Source organism: Sminthopsis crassicaudata, chromosome 4 (genome assembly GCF_048593235.1).
Source record: "Sminthopsis crassicaudata isolate SCR6 chromosome 4, ASM4859323v1, whole genome shotgun sequence".
Lineage (NCBI taxonomy): Eukaryota > Metazoa > Chordata > Mammalia > Dasyuromorphia > Dasyuridae > Sminthopsis > Sminthopsis crassicaudata.
The window spans coordinates 107,934,246-107,949,581 of record NC_133620.1 but is presented as its reverse complement, the minus strand read 5'-3'; the positions used below and the strand labels follow the sequence as shown (position 1 = coordinate 107,949,581).

The following is a 15,336-nucleotide window of genomic DNA, read 5'->3' as shown; positions in this document are numbered from 1 at the left end:
AGCTCATATGTAGAGCATTGTATTTGATATGAGAGGTACAAGAAAAGAAATGCAAATGCTCATGCTCTCAAGAAACATATGCTACAGAAGGCTACAACATGTAATCAGATATATAAAGTATTATTTCAAAGCTCAAATATCTCGAGAATTGAAAGGGGTCTGAGATCAGTAGAAATAAACCCAAACTGTAGCTTGTTATGGTCATTCACATTTGTGTTGCTTTTTTGTCTGGGATTTAGTTCTCTTAAGTTAGTGTATATTTGTAGTTATATATCTTGACTATTAACGCTTCCATTCAGTCATCCACAATGGGGGCTCATAGATTTAGAGCTCAGAGGTGATTTGGTTCATTTCCCTCACTTTACAGATGAGGAAATTAAGTAAGTCTAATTATTTTCTCAGGATCATAACAAAAGTAGTACGTAATGGTAATGAAGAAATTAAAACCCAGATCCTTTGACTCAAATTCAGGATTTTTTCATTGTCAGCACAGTGATTCATAGGTATTGGTGAGAAAAATATTTATAGGAAAAGAAAAAATACAAATGGACATATTCTGTTATATGATCTGCTCAAAGATTGATTCTAAATTAAAATGATGTGAACTTCTTGTCACATGTTGCATTCCTACCAATTGCTGGCAGTTAGCAACACTGACTGAACATATAATATACACAGTGCACAACCCCAGACCACAAAGCAAATTAGGTTCCTGTATCCATCCATTCATAAACCTTTTTTCTCAAGGAACCCCTTGAACTACTTCACATAACCATAAAATCTCACAAAATGAAGTCTAACAATTGTTGTTTTAATGAAATCAAGGTTATTTGGATCAAGTAAAAAGGTAAACTGCTATCCACCTCCTTCTACCTTATAATTTTTCTATACCAGTTTCTTCAGTGTACACATACTGAGTGTTAAATATCCTACTACTAGGATATTTTTAAAAATTTCTTAAGTATTCAGGATTCATTAATCTTTCAGGAATTGACATTTCATTAAATAATTCACCAGATAAAAAATCCAAATTTCTAGATATTACTCTCTTCCTCTACCACTATCCTCTAATTTTTACACTTGACCCAGAACTACCCTAAGACCTGTTCTATTTTTCCCCCATCAATCTGCTCTCAAGCAGACAGCTCTGCTGCTACCTCTCATCCTGTTCCTTTTCCTTCAGTCCAATTACAGTAACACATCTGCGACATCAGTATCCTCTCCCAAAAATACCAATTTTGTTTGAGCATAAGAACTTTGCTGTGATGACCAGACTGACTATTAAGAAAACTATAGGAACCATAGAAAATACTCTTTATTCTTTCTTAGAGTTGAAGGGTGGGGAATAAGATGTTGTTTTCCTATTTCATGTTTGATTCTTTACAAATATATTGAAGTGATTTGCCCTTTCCTTTTCTAGCTCATTTTACAGATGAGGAAACTGAAGCAAATAGGGAAGTAACTTGCCTAGGGTCACATACATAATAAGTGTCTGAGACTAGATTTGAACTCAGGAAGATGAGTCTGTCAGACTTCAGCCCAGCACTCTATATCCAATGCTATCTACTACCTAGCTGCCACTCAGGTGGAATAGGAACCCTTAAATGCAACATTTTGAAACCTAATAAACCAAACATTTTAAGAAATCATGACAATTCATTTAACATATTTATATTAACTTACTAGAAACAATATTCCAAAAGATGACTTATTTTTAAGTGGAATGACTACTAAGTAGAAATTTAAATATGAAAGAAAGTTGAAATTCAGGGAAATAAAAGGAGGAAGAAAGAGAAAGGCAAAAAGTCAGTAAGACATCCCAGATTCCACAAAGAGATTATCTTTTTTCCCCCGAAAGAGTAAAATGGGGCCCAAGAAATATGTTCTAGATTCTTAGAGAGAGATGGATAGATTTAGAAAGAAAATTTTAAGTTGAATCCGCAGGAATAAATCACAAGGGTAGATTACTTCCTACTTGTCACTTTAGCAGAAAAATGGCCTTTAAAAAAAAAAAAATCAAACTATGGGTCAAATGGCAATATCAAGATAGCAAAGCCTTTTAAAAATAGCATTTGATGTGGATTATAAAATACATGAAAACATAGGATAACTAAGTAAATCCCTCAATTTCTACATTAAAAAAATTCATTCTTCTTGACATACAGCTCTACTATAGTTAAAAGATATTATTCCAATTGCATAATAGCTCTTAATCTCTTCTAGTAAATATTTTTTTCCATTGATTTACAGAATTTGAGATTAAAGTAACAGGATCATGAATTTTGAGTTGAAAAAGAATTTAAGGGGCAGCAAGATGGAGGCCAATTCCACTTTACAAATAAACAAACAGAAATACAGCAATCACATAGTTCCTAAATGTCTAAGGAAAGGCAGGATTTGAACCTATTTCTTCATGATTCCCAATCTAACACTATTCACTATTTCATATTGCCTCTGAAAGAAATAATTCAGTATTTCCTAATAAGAAATAAGCCTATTTCTACTACTGGGCTTATATCCCAAAGAAATACTAAAGAGGGGAAAGGGACCTGTATGTGCCAAAATGTTTGTGGCAGCCCTTTTCGTAGTGGCTAGAAACTGGAAGATGAATGGATGTCCATCAATTGGAGAATGGTTGGGTAAATTATAATATATGAAGGTTATGGAATATTATTGCTCTGTAAGAAATGACCAGCAGGAGGAATTCAGAAAGGTTTGGAGAGACTTACATGAACTGATGCTGAGTGAAATGAACAGAAGCAGAAGATCGCTGTACACTTCAACAACAATGCTGTATGAAGATGTATTCTGATGGAAGTGGATATCTTCAACATAAAGAAGATCCAACTTATTTCCAGTTGATCAGTGATGGACAGAAACAGCTACACCCAGAGAAGGAACACTGGGAATTGAATGTAAACTGTTTGCACTACTGTCTATCTTACCCAGATTACTTATACCTTCAGAATCCAATTCTTAACGTGCAACAAGAAAATTGGATTTACACACATATATTGTATCTAGATTATACTGTAACATATGTAAAATGTATGGGATTGCCTGTCATCTAGGGGAGGGAATAGAGGGAGGGAGGGAGGGGAAAATTTGGAAAAATTAATACAAGGGATAATGTTATAAAAAAAATTACTCATGCATATGTACTGTCAAAAAATTATAATTATAAAAAAAAGAAAGAAGCCTATTTCCATGTATTTAATATTTTACTTTTAGAAATAGTAACTGTAAAAATAAGCTTTCTCAACTGCAATAGAAAGTATCAGTACAATTATATTACAAAGTAATCATGAAAAAGTAGATCTACTCACTCAAATAAGAGAAGGCCTAAGATTCTAAGAAATGACTACTGTTCTGCCAGAAGAAACTCCCCTCCCCCAATTATTATTACACTGTTGCCATATTGGCCACATTATAACATTGTAGATTTTTAGTTACAAAGCTACAAAGACCATCTTTTCCTAATAATTCTGTGCTAGATCCACTACAGATTGTAGCAGTCTAACCCACTATAAATTATGTAATCTCAATTAGGCCCCTCATTTTTATTAATCCTTAGCTAACTTTTTACAAACTTTCTACAGCTACTGTTTCACACTTTCTTTTCTCTAGTTTCCTCTAGCACATTTACACTCTCTCCTTTTAGTTTATCATTCACCATTCACTTTACCAAAAAAAAAAAAAATATGACATTCATCCCAAGAACCTTCTTCCTTGTCCTATCTTAACAAAACCCCTCAATGATGTCATCCCACATACCCACTAACAATTCTTTGTTACTTTGTTCCAGTCTCTAACAAAGGCAGCAGATTTTGATCCTATTCCATCTCTTCAACCATCCTCCTTCTTATCTTTCATTTCTGCCCACCTTCTGGTAAATTCCCTGTTTCCTTGTTCTCATCCTTAAAAATATTAATTTTTTTTTAAATCCTTCACTTGACCCCTACCATCCTATTAGTCTCCGTCACTGCACCCATTCCCAGCTAAACAAGTAGAAAAAGTCATCCAAAACTCTGAGAAGACTTAGATGAACTAATGCAACTTGGAAAACACTGTACACATTAATAGCAATATTGTAACAAAGATTGACTGTGAAAGATTTAGCTAGGCTAATCAATAATGATCTAAGAAAATAATCAATAATGATAAAAAATTCTATTGGCTTCCAGTGAAAGAGAACTGATAAACTCAGAGTACAGATTAAAATCTAATTTTTTCACTTTACTTTTGTTGCTTTTATTTCTCCAATATGAGTAACATGGAAATGCTTTGCATGATTTTCAAAGTATAATTGATATATTGCTTGCCTTCTTGATGAGAAAGGAAAAAGTTGGAACTAGAAATTTTTTTGAAAAAGAATATATAAAATAAATAAATTTCTATTTTTAAGTTAAAAGAAAAAGTCATCTATACTTATCTTCACTTTTTTCCCCGTCCCATTTATATCTCTCAATTTACAACAATATGGTTCCCAATCTCATCAAATAAACTTTTCTGAAGTTTATCAATAATCTCTTTACTGTTAAATCCCAATAGCCTTTTCTCAAGTTTTCATCTCTTAGAACCATCAAAAGTCAATAAATAATTATTAAGGGGCAGATGGTAACCCAGTGCACCAGCCCTGAAGTCAAGAGGACTTGAGTTCAAATACAGCCTCAAATAATTGATATTTATTAGCTATGTGATCCTAGGCCAGTTTTAACTCTAGTTGCCTGTGAGGAAGGAGAGGAAAAGAGGAATCATTAAGCATTACTATGCCATCGATGAGAGCAACTAGACAGCACAGTGGATAAAGCACCAGTCAGGACTACCAAAGTTAAAATCTAGGCTAAGAAACTGTGTGACCCTAGGTTAAGTCACTTAATCCTGTTTGCCTCAGTTTCCTCATCTGTAAAATAAACTGGAGGAGGAAATGACAAACTACTCTAGTATCTTTGACAAGAAAGCCCCAAATGGGCTCATGAGAAGTAGGACTGAAATAAATAAAAAATATGTATCAGAAATAAAGAGAGCTCACAATCTAATGGGATAGATAATATACAAATAATTTGTAAAACAAGCTATATACAAGGTAAATAGGAAATAATTAACAGGGAAAGCACTAGTATCAAGAGAGATAGGAAAAGGCTTCCTAAAAAAGATAGGACTGTAGTTGGGTCTTTGGAGATGAGGGAGAGCATCCCAGAAATTCAGGATAACTGTGAAAAAATGCTTAAGAGCTTCTTGCTCAAGGAGCAGCTAGGCAAGGTTGGCGGGGAGGGCAGGGTGGAATAGGTTTGAACACCAAATAAAGAGTTTTATAATTAATCCTGAAGAGCATAGAGAAACACCTTTTACTGAGTCCAAGGAGGGGGTGGGGAATGACTAGATCAAACCTGAGCATCTGAAAGATCACTTGCCTTGTTCCACAAGGCTCTGTTTCTGGCTGATTTTATCAGATCCAACTGGTTCAATTATCACCTCTGCATAGATAATGCCCAGATATAGATACCAAAGATCCATGCTATCACCATATCCACATATCTAGATAGTTATCTAGTGCTAGTCTCTCTCTTGAGCTCCAGTCTAGCATTACTAACTGCCTGCTGAATATTTCCACTTGCATGGCCTCTAGGCATCTCAAACTCATGTTCAAAATGGAACTGGTCTTCACCCACTTCTAAGCATGTCACCATTCTCTAAACCTCTTCATCTGTTATTTTTCCAATTGCCTATTTATAAACTCTTGTTTCATCCTCTTGTCCCCACCAAATCGAATCAGTTTGTCCAGGTCTTGTAGACTACTTCCATATCCAATCCATCTTCTCCCTAACCACATGATTATTATAGTTGTGGTCCTCTCCCCTAGGTGACCAAAATGGGTCTCCTCCTCTAATTTCTCAATTCCTATTCCATTCTCAATCAATTTTCCACATAGCTACCAAAATAATCTTCCTTTAGGAAGTACAAGTTTCTCAATATTACTCCTCAGTTCAATTTTTAGTGGTACTCCAAACTAATATCATCTTCCCTCTCTTGACTATTTCCAATTTATCCTGTTTGTACATGGTTGTTTGTTTCCCCCATTTATCCTCTAGGACTCCTTGAGGAGATGAAATGTTTGCCTTTCTTTATATTCTCCAGCACTTAGCATAGTGCCTGGTGCAGAGTAGGCACTTTATATTTCCTGATTAACAAAACAAATTCCTGAGTTTGGCCTTTATAATTTAAAGTCATTCACAATTTGGCTCCATTTCTAGACTTATTTTACACAATATGTTCTACTCAAATAGGTCTATGTGCTTTTCTCAGACCTTGACATGCTATCTCCCATATTCCACATTCCCATATATGGGACACTGCTGTCCCTCATAATCTACCCTAAGAGTCTCTAGCTTCTTTCATGGATGTCTCTTGATGTGTGTGTGTGTGTGTGTGTGTGTGTGTGTGTGTGTGTGTGTGTGCACGCGTGCTTGCTCTCAGGCACACAAGCATGCCCTGTTAGTGGTAGCTTTTCACATAGAAGAATCTTAAGAGTTAAAAGAGTCCTTAGAAATTACCTAATCTATCCTTAGGCTAAAGCAGAGAATCTTCCCTTTCCTCTCCCCAAGAACATCTCTGGAAAGAGACCATCCAATCTCTACTCAAATAACTACAATTGTAGTGAAAAAATAATCAGACTAGAATAAATCATGACAACCAACAGACTACCACCCACCTCAAAAATTCAAGTAGTAGAGTAAGGAAGAGAAAATGGAGATATCTCTGAATCTCATCTCTTTCTAATTTGTTTAGTTTACTTTTTTTGTGGTACTACCTAGAGTTCTTATACTGTGTTATTTTTGCAAGAAGACAGTCAAAGCTACAACTTAACCTATCCAGTTTTTCCAAATCAAAACTCATAGTTATTGATGATTAAATTCAATGACTTGGTCAGGTGACCCCAGTGAAAACATCAACACCTGTCTTATTTCTCATTTTAAAACTGAATAATGTCTTCTTTTACAAAACATTTTGGTGGTAAAATTCAGGTTATTTCAAAAAGAAAAAAAAGTAAACACATAAGTAAAATAAATCAAGATTAAAACAGAGACATAAAATACCAACCACAGTTTTGAGTCAAAAAGATTTCAAAGGATATTTATGAAACAAAGAGATTGATATGTAATAATAAAAATTATATGGGGCCAAAACCAAGAGGAAAATTAAGATATTTTATTTTATAGTCCCTCAGTAAAATTTATTTCTCACGTTCATTCTTATAGCATAGAAAAAGAGCTATTTGACTTACATTATTGTTGGAAATGCAAATGATCTTTTCATGCTGATATGATTCCAACAGCAACTTTAAAGGATAAGATCAATAGTAGATTAAAAGTCTGATATTTCAGATATAATTAAGTAAATAAATTTTATTCACAAGAATAAAACTTCCCACAGGTAGATTTTTGTAAAAGACTGTAAAAATTACACTCTACTTCATATTCAGTTGGAAATAGTTTCCAACTTACAAAATTGCAATTTTAGTAAATATGAACATCAACCAGAAAGTTTTCTTTTAAAAAAACACTGAATATGTTACAAATCTAAAGAATCAATTCTGTAAAATTTGAGAAGTACACATGCTTTTAACATGGTGTGGAGGAAAGATCAGGGCAATGAAAAGAATACTGGATTGGAGTTATGTTGAAATCCTTGCTCTGCTACTTACTACCTATTTGACCTTAGGCAAATTGTTTAATTTTTTAGGTTTCATTCTCATCACCAAAATAGGGGGTAAACTAGATGACCTCTAAGGTTCCTTGAAGCTTTAAAACTATAATCCTATGCTAGGACCTTACTCATAAGTTTGCTTATGTTGTACCTCTGATTATATTTTTAAAAAACATATAGAACAAGCATATTATGGTTTCAAAAGGGAAAGAAATTCAAATCAAATTGCAAAGCTAATTTCCCTCACTTTGGTCAAAAAGAAAAGCCTGAAAGTGCAACTGAAAAAACAGCAGACTCTATTCTGCTATAAATTACACTTTACTTTTAGCTGGAACACATGTTCTTCGTATTAAACAATAAATACCATGTTTTAAGAAATTACTTCAATTAGCCAACTTAATAATAATAATAATGCAGTCAATAGAAGAAATACCCTGTTTTGCTAATTCAAGGATAAGAACATCTCTGTTCTGAACACATTTGTCATATACAGTTTAAAGACAAGAATGAAGTGGACTTTAAATAATAATTTAATCTTTCTTTTGATTAGGAAAGAAGAGTTTTAGAATTATCCTTACAATTCAATCTTTGCTTCATATTAAAAACAATACTATGACATAATTTAAACAGAGATTTATTATTCCTATGTTGTGTATTTCTAGTACTATAGGATACCGCCATAGATACATGCTAAGAAAAAAAGTTAGCATAAAAATTTAATATCTTAGCTAATCTCTAAAAGTAGATCTCTGGATCAGTCTGTTTATTACCTAAGGCAAAAGTTTTTGAGTACCTAAGTTCACAAATTTAAAATGTTCTTTTCCATAGATCTTGAAAGAAGCCTATTTTTATTAAATAAGAAAATAAATTTTTATTGACAAGTAAAATAAATTACTGAATCAGTTTTCAAATTATATACGAAACAATAAAGCATACTCGTAATGCTGGTGTGGATGCAACTAACAGCATCATTCCACCAGGAGGAGTTTGTTCCCAAGGAATTCTTTATTCACCTTAAGTATCCAAGTCAGTAACAGAACCATGATTTTGATTCTGTGAATATATCATTTCTCAGCTATAAAAACAAAAATAAAAACCTTCATGAAAGTTGTTTATCTTTGGAAAAATAAGAAAGTCTTTAAAATTCTACTTGATTTCCCTCTCACCCCAAAATACATGTGAATTATTACATTATTTCCTTCAGAAAAGAGTTCAAAAGATATGTATAATGAGTAGGCTTGAAACTGCTTATTAGTCTGTATCCTGCACAGACAAGTAAAGCCCATTTTGCATAAGCCTAGCTTGTCACATAAAACTTAAGAGAAAAAGCACTCAGTTCTCTTGTTACATAATGGTGAACTTACAAGTGATTATATATTTTAACTCTGTTCTCAAGAACATTCTGACAAAGAATTCACTTTAAATTTGACAAATCTGTGCATACTTCTCTAGACTGCCTAATTACAAATGTGTAGTACACATTCAGTATCAAAGTTACCACAATAGAAATAAATTATTTTCCTAACAAAGGTAGCAAATTCCTTTTTAGCCACAATGAAATAAAATTTTTAATCAATATCACATGTCATACATCTCAGAGAATCGGAGAGTCAACAATCTCTTACTTTAAATCTGTACTTGAGGGGGCAGCTAGTGGCGCAGTGGATAGAGCACCAGCCCTGAATTCAGGAGGACCCGAGTTCAAATATGATCTCAGACACTTAACACTTCCTAGCTGTGTGACTCTGGGCAAGTCACTTAACCCCAGCCTCAGGAATTTTAATTAATTAATTAATCAATCAATTAATTAATTAATCTGTGCTTGAGTAACATTAACCTGGACTTCATTTTCTTAATATTAGTGCTCAACTTTAACTCAAGAATAGTAATTTCAGTAGAGATACACCTATTAACAGAGTTTTTGAGGTGAAAAGTTCTTTAATGTCATGGTGATGAAGCTCTCTGTTGTCATAGACTTTTCAGAACTCTATGTTCTCATCACATCACAACGGGATGCAGGAAATGACTTCAGTAGAATTTTGGTTTTAAACACTAAAACTTATTGGTGTTCATTGGCTTTTTTTCCAAAGTGTTTTTTATTCAGACCATGACTAAAGATCTTTTAGGGATACAACAGCACTAAAAACAATGAAAAGATTGAAAAAACTTTGGGATGTCAGGGTAAAAATTGATAAAACTACTGAGACATAATTTTATAAACAAAATATCCAATTTGTTTAGGTTACATCAACTAATGGTAACAGTATATGAATTCCTTGCTATATCTAGCAGGTCAAAATGTGTTGCAGAACATTCTAATAAGAATTATATGAAGCAAGAGTAGAAAAGCTGGTTTCTACTTTCTTTGAAGTTGAGGGGATTGAGGCATATCATTTGTATCAGATGGAATATTGGTGGAACAAATGTCCAAAAAGATGAAACTAAGGATCTTTCAGTCAAAGTAAGGAAGCCAAATGTAAACTCCAATATATTAATGAAAAAACAATAATATAGTAAAAGAGCAACAAAGCAAACCATGTAACTAGAGGGAATAGATTCTAGGTCTCATATCTTCTTTAAAAAAAAATTTTTTTTTTAAATAAATGTGGTGATGATGTGACAAAAATACAGTAGGAGGACATTTCAAAAACTCATAGAAACGAACATTGATGGTGAGTTTTTGTTGTTTAAATTCCTTTAGTATAGTATATGAAATGAGTCCTGGGTCTGGTTTCTGTTTGCTCTATCTTCTTTATCCTGCTAGTTTGAATTAAATGAGATGTGAAGATATGTGGGGAGGAGTAACCAAAAGTTTTATGTATTTGTATTATACAATAGCTAAGTTCCATAATAGAAACGTATGTGTTTAACACTTAGTGTGCTGCAGGCTTTTGTTGGGTAATGATACAGATAAATTTGCAATGTTAAAATTGTTTGAATATGTGACCAAAAAACAAAAACAAAAAGGAAAAAAACCAACTAGTTCCATCACTGCACCTTACATAGTTTAAAAAAAAAAAAGCTTAAGTCAGTTGAGATTCTACCATCTGGTCTGTCCTAGCCCTGACTTTACCAAATCTCATGAGCTAAAAATAACTAGCATAACTGCCAAATGGAAAAAAAAAAAAAAAAAAGTTGGATTTTCTTTTTTTCTTAAACCCTGATAAGTAGTAGAAGAGGAAAAAAATAATAACAAAGGTTGGGATCATTTCCACCACTTCAAAGCTGAGGGCTAACAAAAAGTCTCTATTTCAAAAACTAGCATATAAGAAGCTAATAAGCCACATGGAGTAAGAGAAGTTTGGAAGAGAATAGTAAAAGTAAGAAAAACAGCAAAATATATTATAATCACCGAGAACAAAAAAATGGCATAGGTGTCAAAAGAGACTAAGATCAATAGGAAAAATAGTTCAGTTGTGGACTTAAGTTAATCTTTAAATGAAATAATGAAACTGGTCTCTCTCATACATTTGAAAATGATTTTAAAGGTAATAAAAGTTAAGTATAATTCCACAAACATCTCAATTATTCTTAATCAAAGCCAATCTTGTTACTAAGCAATACTTTCAATTCCAAAATGACAGTGCTTCAATTAATTACATTAGCTTTTATGGTAAGATGAGGGTGGGTGAGTAAAATATTGATAAATTTTAGAAAAAGGAACTAAGGGGCAGCTAGGTGGCACAGTGGATAGAGCATCAGCCCTGAAGTCAGGAGGATCTGAGTTCAAATTTGATCTTAGACAATTAATACTTCCTAGCTGTGTGATCCTGGGCAAGTCACTTAAACCCAATTGCCTCAGGGGGAAAAAATTTTAAAAAAGAAAAAGGAACTGAAGTTCAAAGACAACTTGTTTGAGGTGACATTGAAACCCTTAGGGGGGTAGGGGAGAAAAAAAAAAACACTTAGAGAGAAAGGAAAGAAGTCTCTCACTTGCTCAAGCTGCCTAACTTGATGTTTCTCTAAATAAATTTTTGTTTTCTAATGTGATTTGTTCTATTCAATTAGACATTTACAACATAATTCTCATTAAGGAATAGAAAGAGCAATGAACTGGAAAAAGAGAAATTTGATCCTAAATAGGCAAATACAAGGCTGAAAGGCTTAAATAGAAAAGTCTGTATTGTAAGGACTAGCAATGGATACTATATTTAGGAATTGCTCTTACATGCATATTCTAAGAAATAAAAATCACTGTGTTCTAAGGATATATGATAGATCTTCAAGAACAAGTTTCTAATATGAACAAACTAAATGCATGTGTAAATATGTGTGTGTATATATATATATATATATATACATTTATAAACTTTTTTTAAAAATCAACAAAATATACATTCCTATATTCAACACATTGCAGCAATTTAAATGAATAATTTAGATGAAATAAAACTAAGATTTATAGACTGTATAAAACTTCAGAAAAAAATTGGAGGAAAGGAAGGGTTGTATTTTTGCCAACAAAATTCTAAGAAACTTCCAGATTTCAGATAAGAAGAATTTTAGTCTTGGAAGAATGCATTTTCTGGAATATTTCTATGATAGTTAGATGGGTGTTTTATCCCCAACTCCCACCAAGGCAAATGACCCTCCAGTCTCCAATTTCTTATTCTATCAGTCAACTTACTGAATGTCTTTTATACTTCCAAGTGCTAAGTCACCATGACTTTTATAAATTTTGTCAGCTTTTTTCTTTAGTCTATACCAAAGAAAGTGCTACACTTACCTGTGGCTTCCATATTTTTGTGAGCTTACTTTTTATTCTTATTCATTTCTATACAGATGCATCTAAAGAATGTAGCATGTGTATTGGGCAAATGTTGATTTATCAAAATTAAATTTACATCCAAATTATATTTTTGAAGTACAGGAAAACTATGTAAATTAACCAGGTTTAAGTAATTAGGTAAATCTGAGTCTTTATTTAGTAAATAAGTTATGAGAAATTTTTTTCAAATTCTTTTGAAAAGCAAATCATTTCCTAAGTTATCTTTTGTGAAAACTGAAGTTTTAAAACAAGTTTAAAGCAAGTGTTCTTAACCACAAGTCCCTGGTTAAATTTCAGGGGACTGGGGGAAATTACAGCTTTATTTTCACTAGCATCTAACTAAAACTGAACATTTCATTCAATCACTTAACATTATCCTGAGGGTTCCATGACCCACAAAAGGTTAAGAACCCCCAGCCTTACAGCAAGTTACAACTATTATTAATATAGACATTTTGTTTTACACGTTTTCACACCTACTCAAGGCTGAAGTCCCAACAAATTTGATAATATGTCTGCAATACATTGGAAAAGTGGCTCCTTACTCAGGTTGGAGATAAGAAGGAAAAATTTTTTCTGGAAAATTATACCTTGCTCTGAAGTAAATTCAAATAAAGAAAAAAAATTGTATATTATTGCCATATAAAGTTTAAAAGTCTGTCAATTTTATTACTTAGGGTCATTGGGAGACTCAAGTGAAACCACAAATGTTTTGGAAAAAAGTTAAGTGCCATACAAATCCAAAGTGGTGGTGCTTTTCAGGCCCCATATTTTTTAAACATTTGCTTACTTTTGTGATAACAGATTTACTAAATACTTACATTTTCCCCATAAAACACCAAAATCCATTTTAGAAATCATTTTAGCAAAATGAGCTTCTTACAGAGATAGACTAAAGATTGGATTATTTAGTTAAATAATCCCTGCACATGTTACACTGGAGAAAGCTAGCTGGCACTCTGCCAGCATTGGGCCTACGTGAATAAAGTTGTAACATGAGCAGGTTGGTACAAACACATAAGAGTTTCTGAATGCATGTATATTTCACTTTTATAGTAGGATAAAATCTGGGGGCATGGAGAAATATGCAATTTCCCACATATAATATAATCTTCTTTTTGTTTATTAGGGTTACATCTAAGCATGAGAGAAATCGTAGGATTTGCCGAGACAGAAAATATTGTATTTGGCACTTACATTGCCATATCACTAATTTGTTACAAATAATGCTAAGAGAAGCAATGGGTTAAAATGTCCTTTCTCAAAATTTTAGAAATGCTATTAAATTAAAGTTTTCCCTACTGATATAAATAGAGCAAAGAAAGATTAAACTTGCTTAGGGGCTCATTTTATTTAAAAGCACTTTCCTTTAAAAAAAAAAAAAAAAAAAAAGTTTGTTTTCCAAAAAAAGATCTTGGTTGAAAAATCCAAGCATCAAATCTATATTCACTGCTATGTTTACTTGCTAAAAAGTTCTCATTTTGTGTTCTCTTCCATAAAGACCAAACACTAAATAAAATGAATAACTTTTTGTTTGCTCAAATTATATGCCATTATAAAGAACACACTTACATTTGACCTTGAGCAGTAAGTAAGCTAGCACCAATCATATGAAATGGAGCAAACATCTCTCCAATTACCTTTTAGGACAGTATGAACAGCACTGAGGGGTTGGGGGAGGGGAAAGTTGTAAAGGTAGAATTTCCTACTTTACAGGATAGTCAAGAGTTTTTATTTTCAACTTTTCTTTTTTATTTAGCAGTTAAAAGTGGATATAATATTTAAAAGTTTGAAACTAATTTACACTGTACTTTAAGCTTGCCTTTAAAGCAGTGAAATGAAACTATTTCATGCTCTTCTAACTACAAAATCAAATTGATAATTTAGAATTAAATGGTTTTTTAAACCCCAATTTTGATTATTTAAGTTAAACAAAGGACCACCAACTCAAGTTTCTTATACATGTAAATGACATCACTTGAAATACCCACCCCTGAGTTGAAACTCAAGTGTCCACGATATCTAGGCTCCAATTAATTTTTTCTAACATACTAAGAAATAAACTTAAAGCTGATAACAGAAGCACTGTGTGACTTTTTTCTGGGGAAGAAAATGCCTCCTATTTAGAGACTAAGAAGAAGAATTAGTTCTAGAGATTTCATAAATACTATAAAGGTTTTTTTTTTTTTTCTGAGGCTTTTTCTTTCAGGCTTAACTGGATTCACACAGCTGGGAACCAGATTGGTTTTAGGACTGGGCAAAAAGGGGGGAAAGATTTTAAAATGTACTTTATGCATTTTATAATTAAATATCTGAGTGTGAAGCTTTATCTTTCACGCCTTGAAAAAAAATCTAAATTTTTACTGAATTTCTTCTTTGGTGACTAACCAGTCTTTGTAACTTTTGTCGATAAGTTTTCTAAAACTATCAGATGAAACCATACTTCAATCTCAGACAGCATCCTTACCCAATAAATCGTCAAAACTACATGCAAAGTATTTGCTAGAAAAAAAGGAAATGCAAAGTACTTTTTAAAAGAAAAAGGAAATTACAGTATTTCTCATCAACACCAGGGAAAACTTATTCAAAATCTTTTAAATTTAGAAGAAAATCCAACGGGATTGCTAATCTCACTCTGAATTGCAATATAAAGCTATATTCAACTCTGACGACGCACTCAACGGGAGAAAATTCCATAGCACGTAAGAGACTATTCTATTTTATGCCTTTCCCAGTTTACTCTTGGTGCATCCGGAGCCCACAGGGATTATAAAGTCTTCCTGGTTCACAGGTTAGAAAAATCTATTTGTTCTATCCAGTCAAAAGTTTAACTTAAAAATAAATAATACCTAACTTAATAT

At 32.7% G+C, this 15,336-nt stretch overlaps 1 protein-coding gene across 6 annotated transcripts in view; it reads right to left on the bottom strand.

The window, feature by feature from the left end:
- PPP2R5A (protein phosphatase 2 regulatory subunit B'alpha) overlaps positions 1-15,336 on the bottom strand; it is an 80,286-nt gene that overhangs the window by 49,811 nt on the left and 15,139 nt on the right. The window contains exon 2 of one of the 6 annotated variants that reach the window (XM_074309109.1): positions 7,286-7,339. The exons of the other annotated variants lie outside the window; for them this stretch is intronic. The gene's annotated coding sequence lies outside the window, so the exon portion shown is untranslated. The remainder of the gene's footprint in view (positions 1-7,285; positions 7,340-15,336) is intronic. 6 annotated transcript variants of the gene reach the window in all.